This window comes from Ictidomys tridecemlineatus, chromosome 12 (assembly GCF_052094955.1).
Source record: "Ictidomys tridecemlineatus isolate mIctTri1 chromosome 12, mIctTri1.hap1, whole genome shotgun sequence".
NCBI lineage: Eukaryota > Metazoa > Chordata > Mammalia > Rodentia > Sciuridae > Ictidomys > Ictidomys tridecemlineatus.
This window is the reverse complement of record NC_135488.1, coordinates 42,421,798-42,432,819: the sequence shown is the minus strand read 5'-3', so window position 1 is coordinate 42,432,819 and position 11,022 is coordinate 42,421,798. Positions and strand designations below refer to the sequence as shown.

General features: G+C 37.7%; 1 long non-coding RNA gene across 2 annotated transcripts; it reads left to right on the top strand.

Annotated features, from left to right (window-relative positions):
• Window positions 1-506: 506 nt before the first annotated feature.
• LOC144369298 (uncharacterized) lies at window positions 507-8,509 on the top strand. 2 transcript variants are annotated; one of them, XR_013428804.1, is made up of 3 exons: window positions 507-5,922; window positions 6,985-7,061; window positions 7,821-8,509. It is a non-coding gene; the product is annotated as an uncharacterized LOC144369298 (long non-coding RNA). The 2 variants fall into 2 exon arrangements; XR_013428803.1 differs by having other exon boundaries at window positions 6,985-8,509.
• The last annotated feature ends 2,513 nt before the right edge of the window (window positions 8,510-11,022 follow it).

Genomic DNA, 11,022 nt, shown 5'->3' with positions numbered 1-11,022 from the left:
CTTTACCTACATCACATATATTGATACATTGTATCTTATTTTTTTTCTGTTTTCCTTGATTTCCTTTGATACTTTTTCTTTTACCCACAGTTTATATAGAAGTGTGTCATTTAGTTTCCAAGTGCTGAAAGGATTATAGACATTCATAGCTTTCTTCACAATTTCATTTTTTTAAAAAGCTAGCTTAGATTTGTTGTATGGTTTAGAACGTGGTCTACCTCATTAAATATTCTGTGGACTCTTGATATATGTTCCTTTAAATTTATTGTGTTATTCATTTCTTCTGTACCCTGACTGATTTTTCACATTGTAGTTCTATCAATTACTAAGGAAAGACTGCTGCAGTCTGCAACTTTAATTGTGTATTTGTCTATTTTCTTTTGTAGCTCTATGAGTTTTGCTTTGTGTATTTTGATTTTGAAAAGAATTGAACTTTTCACAAATAGTCTTTTAATCAAAATCATAGCATTTCCCAATGCTTTCTCAAGTCTCATTTTAAATCTATAAAGTTGTGAGGGTTTCCTTCAAAAATAAATATTCTTAGATTTTTTTATTATTTCTACTTTCAAATTTACTAATATCAGTTACTGGTGCATACACACTTAGGATACTTAATTCTTGCATGATATATCTTTTTCCATCCTAAGCTTTTAACTTACGTATGTTGTTATATTTGAACTGAGTTTCTTGCAAACAATATATGGTTAGATCATTTCTAATCTACTCTGCAAATATTTTTCTTTAATTAATATATTTAGACCATTTCTTTTTAAGATAACTAATGATGTGATAGACCTTGCATCTGAAGTTTTATACTTTGTTTTCTGTTTATTTTCTCTGTTCTTTGTTTCTCTTATTCTCTTTTTCTGTATTCCTGTCAAATATACATATACAGTTTTTTTCATTGATTCCATTCTGATTTGTTTATAATGTTTTTGAGAATATATCTATGTATAGTTTTCTTAGAGCTTGCTTTACCAAAGTTCAGTTTTAAAAACACATCTAAATAAAACAAAATCAAAAAAGCTGCTCTTCTAACATAGTAAGTAATACTGTTGAAAAATTTAAATCAGACATAATAGCAAAACATGAAAAGTGTCCCCTTGAAATCATGACATTACAAGAATACTTGTTATTAACATTAATATGTACCTTCTTTTGAAAATTCTAGCTAAAGCAACAAGACAAGAAAATAAATGAAAAAGTTTATACCTGGAATAGAATAAGTTCATCTTTTTACTCTTTTGTTCAATTATTTTATTGACTTCTAGAAAAACAAAAAGTTAAACTTTTGAGAATTGATAACATTTATTAGTTTGCGACTAGCTATAAAATAAACATGAAAACAGTTTTCTGCCGTCAAAATTTTAAATGAAAATGTAAATTTTACAGTAGAAATAATAAAAAATCCTAAGAATATTTTTTTGAAGGAAACTCTCACAACTTTATAGATTTAAAATGAGATTCAAGAAAGCATTGGGAAATGCTATGATTTTTATTAAAAGGCTATTTTCGAAAAGTTCAATTCTTTCAAAATCAAATAATTTACTTGGATTTCAATAAAATGATTGAAACAAATTAGCCAACATTATTTTACAATGAGAAATGAAGATGAATGACCAAAAAGTATTTAGAAATGGCAAAATATTGAAAAAGGACTTGACCTATCTATCAATTAGGTATAATTAAAAATGTAATGCTGGTCCTAGACTAGCCAGACAGATTAAAGATATAGGGAAAACATTTCAGAAATAAAACATAAAACACAAAAATTATTTTATATACAACAAAACACTTATTTAAAACAGTGAGAGAACTAACCATTTGATTAAAATTTCAGGATGCTTAAGAGGATGGTGCATTACATTTTTTCATAAATTAAATTTCCTTTGAATCTGTTAATATATGTCCTGACTCCTTTTTATTTTCTTAAAGATACTAGCCAGACATTGAAAATAGCATTCTTGTTTTACAAAATTCCCCAGATTTATTTATTAAATCTCCTTTTATTATATAGTAGGTTTTCTTCCTTTGGTTTACCGGTTTATTGTACTCTTATTTTTCCAACCTTCATGTTATGAGTCACTTCTATTATTCAACTCTTTTTTTTAGTATAAAAAGATTTTATCCTATAAATTTGTGCCTAATAGAACTGTGGCAACATTCTGTATATTTCAATGTGTGTTTTTATTGTAATTATTTATTATATTCCACAACTGTCATTTCATTTATTAAAAAAGGTAAGTATTTATAAGTATCTGTTCACTTTTTTTTTGGTTAACATTTGGTTTTATTTCACTGTTGTTAGAAAATGGGTGAGATAGTGTTTTGTGGATAATACTGAGGTTTGCTTTGCACCTTATATAACCTTATTTACACTATCCACAGAAACTTAAGCTGTGTCACATAATTATGTATCTGTAATATTACATTAATGTAGTTGTATGATTTAGACCTTATATGCTCATTAATTTTATTTGCTTGTGATCTGTTAAGAACTCATAAAAGTGTATCTGAATCTTTCACATGTGTTGATTGTCCCCTCTCTCCAACAGTATTTACTTATATAATTTGATGCTATGTAATTCTGTGCACAAACTTTTATGATCATCTTCTTCTTCTGTGATTATACACTTCACCTTTAAAAGGAAAAAAACTTATTTAAAACCATATACGTATAAATTGAATATAAAAAAGAATATAAATTCAATATCTTAAATGTACATAATTTATTCAGCTTCATATTGATTGTTAAGCCTAATATTTAAATATATATGGAAATTCTTATTTGCCTCATATCCCTTCAAGAGGGTATTTTTTAAGGTAAAATGAAATACCCTAAAGTGATTAAATCTCATAATATTCTTAAACCATCACAATTATCATTTAATTATTTAATTTTATACAATCTCCAATTTCTCTAGAATCATTTAAATGATCAAATCTCAGAACCCTATTTTCCATTAATTTCTAGGTACTTTTAAGAGGCTAACATAACTTGAGAACATTCTTAACATTTTTTTAAATTTGTATATGACAGCAGAATGCATCACAATTCTTATTACACATATAGAGCACAATTTTTCATATCTCTGGTTGCATACAAAGTATATTCACACCAATTCATGTCTTCATACCTGTACTTTGGATAATAATGATCCTCACAATGCACCAACATCCTTAACTTTGACTATTTCTATTTGACAAAGGCCATGGGCCCTGTGTCTCAGGAAGGACTGCTCTAGTTGACTTCCAGCATAGAAAGTGTTGCAAAAAAGTCTTGTTATTCTGAACATTTCCTTCATGGGGATCAGAAATGTTCCCACTGGATACAAGTTTTCTTTAGAAAAGATTTTAATTATTGCAGCTCTTTTTATAAATCTCACCTCTTCTCATACCTTGCAATGCTTTCAAATGCAAACTAACAGTGTATCTAAACAGCGCCTAAGCAAAACAGTTCATGTTCATCTCTTGAGACATCTCACTGAAGTCTAAGTTATAGATTTTACGTGATGTTTTGAATCATAAAGGTTAGGAGTTTACAGTCATCATTATAATTGAAAGTTTATTTTCCTATGATGAAGTCACTCTAGAATAGCAGACACCAAATCTTACAATCGTAGTAAACTCTGGAAGGTAACTTGAAGATCATTTGTCAAACTGTCTTATTTACAGATGAAAAACTTGCCCAGGAGAAGTTCTATGATTTAGGAGTAATAAAGGAATCCTAATGTTAGTGGCATTTGCGTTTTTCCGAGCAAAATAAGACTGAGGCAAAAAGTTGCATTCATTCATGGCATAATTGAGATCAAAATAAACTGAGTATCGAAATTCAAAAATTCCTCAAGTATTAGAAGGAATTTTATTTATAGTTTCACATAGCCACATTATTTGCATGCTTTCTGATTAAACACTTGGTCAATGATGACTATTTAACCACAAGAAATTCAATACTCATGGCTAACATTTATTATTGATTATGTGCAGACACTAAGTTGAGCATCATCCATATGTCATATCCTTTAAACCTCACAACAATTCCATAAGGGAGATAATGCCATTGTTCCTATTTTATAATACTAATACTCTGAGCTCTTTTATCTGTGGAAATTTAAGGACTTTGTTCAAGTTCATAGATCTAGTATGAAAGACATGTAAAACAAAACAAAAAACAAACAAACAAACAAAACCACCCCTTGTACCTCTAACTCCAAACTGTACCTCCCAGGTTTTATGGGAAGTTTGACTAGTGAAACGTTTTAGACGAGATTCCTTTGGATCTCTTTATGATGTTGTGTTCCCCACCGCTTGCTCTGTAGGCCTTACTCTTCATGCCTGAACAAGGTCTCTCTTTCAGGGCACTGACCTTGGGGCTCCAAGAGGGCACCCCCAGCTCCCTTACTCCAAGTACATCTCTGGGATTTCACTGGTCCTCCTGACCTCCCTGTGGGATCCAACTGAAGCTGAGACCACCTAACATGACTCTCTCACTAATTTCTTCTCTTTGCTTGATCCCCTGATTCGACCACCAGTTCCTCCCAGGAGTCTCTCCTTTGGAGACCATTTTGCACACAGACCCTCACTTTCCCATCTGCTCCCCAAGACTCCAGCCAGGATGTTCATGCCTGCATCCCACATGACCAGGGCTCGTGGGCTCTGGTGGGAATCATCCCAGCCAGATTCTTTTGTTTTTACTTTTGCATCTCATTTCTCTCTTGGCTGTCAGAGACACTTTCCAGGATTCTAAGGAAATTGTTTGCAAAGAAGTTCGACTCTGCTTTGAATGCTAAAAAAAAGGAATCTTGTTTGGATAAAGGTTTTTCAAAGAAACAATTACATGTTTTTCCTCCTCAGCTTTTGCACAATGAAACATTCAGCCCTTTGACTTTCCAAATTGCCTCAGCACAAAATAATGCCCAGCCTCACTGGAGAGCAAAAACATTGGTATCTGTTTCTGTTTCACAATTTTCCCCTTGTATAGACCCTCTGAGCTCAGGTACTTGGAAGTCCAGGCGGTTGACCAAGTGGGTATGTCTGTCCAAAGATGGAGTGAGCCATACCACGTACACACACACACACACACACACACACACACATACAGGCTCTGGGAGAAGAACATTTTTCCATCGCTGGATGAATGATACTGTCCTTTAGTCTTCTTTTCACTTGCGTGCCTGCCTTCGTCTCCTACCCTCCTATGTGAAACGGACCATGTTTCCCCCAATACAACATGACATCACCTCTGCCCACAGTCACAGATTTCTTTTTAGGTCAATCCATCCACAGTTGTCATCATAGACAAGAAATTAGTCTTTTTTCCCAGAATTCATAGAAATCCATTTCCCCTGCTCAGGGAATTGAGCCAGGAGCAGCCTTCTTGCATTGGATTCATCCAGGTGAGTCTGAGTATCATTTAAAATGGGTCAGTCTGTTTGATGACAATTGGTCAACTCTGGGTAGATTGTGCCTTTTTAAAATAAAGACTGTTTTTGGTCAAGGGCCCTCAGGACCTTTTGGCCTTTAAGTCATACATTTTTCCTCGAGAGAAGAAATATGCCACCCTAACAGGAGAATTCCACTCACCCAGTTAGGAGCTGCAGATGACTGTGACCCACTTGGTGGCACTAGGTAGACATGACTGGGCTGCTAGAGTCGGAAGGAACTTATACAGACATTCATGCTCCAGACCCTTGACTGACAGAAGAGGAAACTGAGACTTTAGAGATGAGGACAAACCCCTTAAGTTTCTCTTTTCCTTACAACATAAATTGAGTCCTTAAAAAAAAAAAAAAAAAAGGAAACCTTTGAAAACAGCAGAAAGGAGATTACTGTCATCGTTCTCCAAACTCAGCACTGTTATGGCTGTTCTGCACGGGGACCCGGGACCGTTTTCATGGGCAGACTCTTTCCCCACCTGTTTGGGTTGGTAAAGCCCCTGAGTTTTAAAAGAAATTATTTAATCATGTCTCTTATAAAATCTCAGTTTAACTAACAATTCTCTTCATTTCACAAGTGGGATTCAGCCAGAGGGTTTAAACCCAACAGTACATCATCCTTGATATTCAATCAAACCTTCATAAATAAAGTCAATGGAGAATCCAAGACAGCCAGTCTGAGAATTTGAGTAAAGAAAAAAACAAACCATAAATGCATTTTCTTTTCTTGGGAGGTATTTAGGAGCCAGTGGAGGGCAGAAGACAGCCACCTGCAGACAGTGGGCTGTCTGAGTGAAAGTGGTTGGAGGAAGTATGGAACCGGGGCAGGGGGTGTCAGAAGAGAAGGGCCATCCCCGGCCAATAGTGATGGTCAGGTACAGGCTCATGAAGGTCAGGTTTCACTGGATGGGCCAAGTCAGAGAGAGATGAAGTTTCTAACTCAGACACATTGCCGCTGTGGTGATAATCTATCAATATCTTTTTTAAAAAATTCTTGAAATTCTGAGTCTAAATAAAGATTTGAAATCCTAAAATGATTTCAGCCATGCCACTGTAAAAATTCCATGGGAATGCCATCCTGATGCAAAGACAAACAAACAGGTCTGATAAAACACACAAGCGCTTCTCTTTCCCCAAGTCCACAGCCTCATGAGGGAGACCCAACAAGAAACTGTCCCCCCCAGGTGCCCCGAGATTAACAAGGGCTAGTGACAACAGCACAGGTGCCCACTTCAGAGGGATGGATAGGAGGAAAGCCACCCACTGTCTCTGGGAAAGCAAGGGACCAGGAGAGTAGGTGTTTTCACGTCTCTTAGATGGCAGAAAAGACACAGCTAATTCAGAGGAGGTGTCCACGGGCACCTTGAATGGCGGGGACTGACACTGTGCATAGGAAGTAATAAAACCCACTTCCTCAGGCTGAAGGTGTGTCTGCACACAGGAACAAAACAATTTCATGTCACAGGACTGTGGATTTCTAGCCATCTTCCCCTTGGTAAATTTAAATTCACTTCTGTATATTCTGTTCCATTCCCATACCACCCAACAGTGTTACCGGATGTAAGGTCTGCATCGTGGGACTCACTTTCTTCAACTGGGAGAGACTTGAAGACAGTTGTTAAACATGTGAGTACCAAGACTTTTGCCTTTTTGGCTTAGGAAGGAGATATAAAGTGTGCATTTTTCACTAATGAAATCAAAGGAGTCTTCCTGAAAGGCTCTACTTCAACCTGCCCAGCCCACAAGACGGCCATAGATGGCTTCCCAGCCCACGTGTCCTCCGATGAGTCCCAGAGAGGGACAAAGACCCTTTTGTGTCCCTCCTCCACAAATGGGAATCAGTTACCAGTAGATTTAAGAACAATTGGGAGCTTTTCCTGTTTTAAGACGGAGCTGGAACAATAGTTCGTGATGACGAGACGTTGCCATAATTGTTTTAATTGATGTTATTCTTGTGTTATCTCAGTTTATTGTGTATTTACATGCATTTGCTTATCACAGGTCATGCCTGAAAATGGGCTTCCAGCTCCATTTACATACAGAGTTAACAAATCCGTCGTGGCATACATGTGTATTTCCCAGTCCCACGTGTTTATCTCCAATGGGCTCTGCCATATGTGGTCGCTATGTATTTCATGCCCACATGTTTATATCACACAGATAATCCATCTGAGATTGATTTCAACCTCACTTTTAAGTCCGTGGGACCCGCAGAACAAATATGCATGTTGAAATACAAGCTGAAGTTGTTATTTTGCTACAGAAAGAACAAAAAGAGCTAATGGTTGGGTGTTTTTTTTTTTTTTCTTCTTCTTCTTCTTTTAACTCTTTGTTATGGATCTATTTAAAATAATGTTCCTGTGGTTTGTTACTCGAATTTGCTAGTGAAAAAGGACTCCGTTGGTACACTGCAGTTCTCTAATGTCACACAAGGAGTTTCGCCTCGCATCCCCCCTGTGAATCCCCCGACCATCACTAAAAGCAAAAAGACGATGTAAACAAAACCACAAAGACAATCACTCCTGGGGAAATGCATTCTTACATCAAGCATCATAGCACAGCTATGAGACTGACACTCTGTTTATAAATGATAAACATCTATCCACACATTCCTACCTGTCTTTCATTTCCCTATATCCGAAGCAGGGCAAAGAAACCAACAGGCGTGCCGGGGGGAGATGAGGGAGAGGGTCATTGTTTTATCGGTTCCACTTACACACTCGCAAGACACACCTGCACATCTGGAGATGTGTTTTCTGTGAGTTTCATGACTCTGATGTGTTCATTCTCACCCAGTCACACCCATGGGCCGCTCTTGCCATGAGCCACCCACCACCTTTGCAACCCACGTAGGGATGTCACCCGGCAGGGAACAGAACCGGGTGAACGAACAGACTGCGGACGTCACTGCACCCGAAATGGATCCATCATCCAGATTGGAAAGGGATCTCCCTCTTGGGCTTTTAGAGGAACAACCACACGCGGAGGACAAGGGATCTCCTTTAAAGCAGGGGTCCTCGGCAGTGGCTGGCTCTCGCATTTCATTTAATAAAACATCCAAATCCAAACTTGAACCAGGGTAGTGGTTTGTAAGCAAATCTTCTGGGAGATGGGGGTGGGGTGGGGGAAGCAGTGTGAAAAATAGTATAAAAAAACCTGAAGAAGCTATTAGGGTCCATTGTGTCATTCCAGCTGCTACGCAGGCATACTTAGTCCATGTGTCAAAAATGCTTACTAAGTTTTTCTCTTAGAGGAAAATGAGCCCTAAGTACACAATAGCCTTTGTGTCTTTCAAAGCTGGATAACACCAGGGCTCTGCACATCTGTACTGAAGGTACCGTGGTGGTGCTGCACCTAAAGCCGGACTCCTCCTCTGTGTGCCTTGCCTCCAATGTCTCCACGCGGCGGCACACATCAGCAGGCAGGGGCCACGCCAAGCTGTGTGCTAGTCACCCTGGGGGATGCAGCCTGGGCCAGGCCTCAGCATCCAGTGCCTTGCAAACATCTCTTGTTCACCAGCTGGTGATGTCAAGATTCGCTGGGGTCATATCACACAGTTCAGTTTTGCACACTAATGACCCAGACACAAATGACCTAGAGCCACCAGAGTGTCCACACCTTTAAAATCACAGCTGTAGGTGCTGACAGGATTGGCTTGCCTTGCAAACATTTAGGACAAGAGCCCCAAAAGATTTAAAAAATCTTTAAAAAAGGATGTGAATTATCATTAAACCATTATTTGACCCAGCAATCCCTCTCCTCAGTCTATACCCAAAGAACCTAAAAACAGCACACTGCAGGGACACAGCCACATCAATGTTTATAGCAGCACAATTCACAACAGCTCAACTGTGGAGCCAACCTAGATGCCCTTCAGTGGATGAAGGGATAAAGAAAAATGTGGCATATATACACAATGGAATTTTACTCAGCAACAAAAGAGAATAAAACCATGGCATTTGCAGGTAAATGGATGGAGTTGGAGAAGATAATGCTAAGTGAAGTTAGCCAATCCCTAAAAAACAAATGCTAAGTGTTTTCTCTGATATAAGGAGGCTGATTCATAGTGGGATAGGGAGCAGGAGCATGGGAGAAACAGAGGAACTCTAGATAGGGCAGAGGGGTTGGTGGAGAATGGATGGGGCATGGGGTTATTAATGATGGTGGAATATGATGATCATTATTATCCAAAGTACATGAATTGATGTGAATATATTGTGTATACAACCAGAGATAAGGAAAATTGTGCTCTACATGTATAATAAGAATTGTAAGGCATTCTGCTGTCATATGTAAGACAGTTCCAAACTACCAATTTCCTTGCAAAAAAAAAAAAGTATGTTTGAGAATTTACAAATAAAGTCCACTTTTTTTTTTTGATGGTACTAGAGATTGAACCCAAGGGCACCTAACTACTGAGCTACATCTCCAGCCCTTTGTTATATTTTATTTAGAGACAGGATCTCTCTCACTATGTTGCTCAGGGCCTCAGTAAGTTGCTGAAGCTGGCTTTGAACTCATGATCCTCCTGCCTCAGCCTCCAGAGCCACTGGATTACAAGTGTACACCACTGCACCCGGCTCTCTCTTTCTCCTTCTTTCTTCATTTCTTTCTCTCCCTGTCTCTCTGTCTCTGTCTCTCTCTCTCTCTCTCTCTCTCTCTCTCTCTCCCCCCCACCACTTTCTTTCTTTAACACTGTAGTTCAGATCGCATCACAATAATATTTCTCAGTATGAGTGTTAAAATATCAAAAATGTCCTGCTGCAGACCTATGGTTGTTACAGAAAATTATTTAATTCTAATCATTCATTTGTTCGAATCTTTTGAATTTATGGAATCTATCTTGGGAGTGGAATATAAATGCAGCATCCCAAAAGATGAATACCAACTTCAAAGTGCTTGTGTGAGAATTTATTGCTGACATGGAAATATGTATTGCTGTGCAGTATCACTAGTCAAAATAGTAAGCTTTCATTAAATGATCTGTTTGAAAATTCAAAATTATTTTGAAATATGCTATTTTCACAAAGATATTCCTGGTAAGTAGTATAGCATGGAAGTACTTTTATTTCCTATGAATGGCTCCAATGTATTTTATTTTAGTGAACAATTGGCAGTTGCAAGAGATTGGGATAAATATAAATGCACGAAAACCACAGGGATCTCGGAAATCGTTTCACTGCTTTCTCAATAAATAAATCAGAGCATAGATTAAAAGTCAAGATTACAGGAAGCTGAAAGAACATTTTGTGACACCCAGAGATTTGAAGCGAGCCGTGTCTATAAGGGGAATAACCGGGCTGCTGGCTGCCTGAGTAGAGTAGGTGAAGTGTTGCTGAAGTAACAAGCATCCCTTCCAGTGAAAGGAACCAAGTGAGTCATTATGATCACACTCATTACCACCAGTTTACTTAATGGCTCTGTGAAAAGATATGTCAAGGGCTGCAAACATGGTGGCCAATGAGAGACTGGAGAAATAATGAGGAAAATTGGCCCAATCTTTAAGCAAATAAAATTCCAATAAGCCACAGTGGGGGCGGGGGGTGGTGAACGTTTGGGAGTTGACATTCCTTGGTTTTAGGTGTGA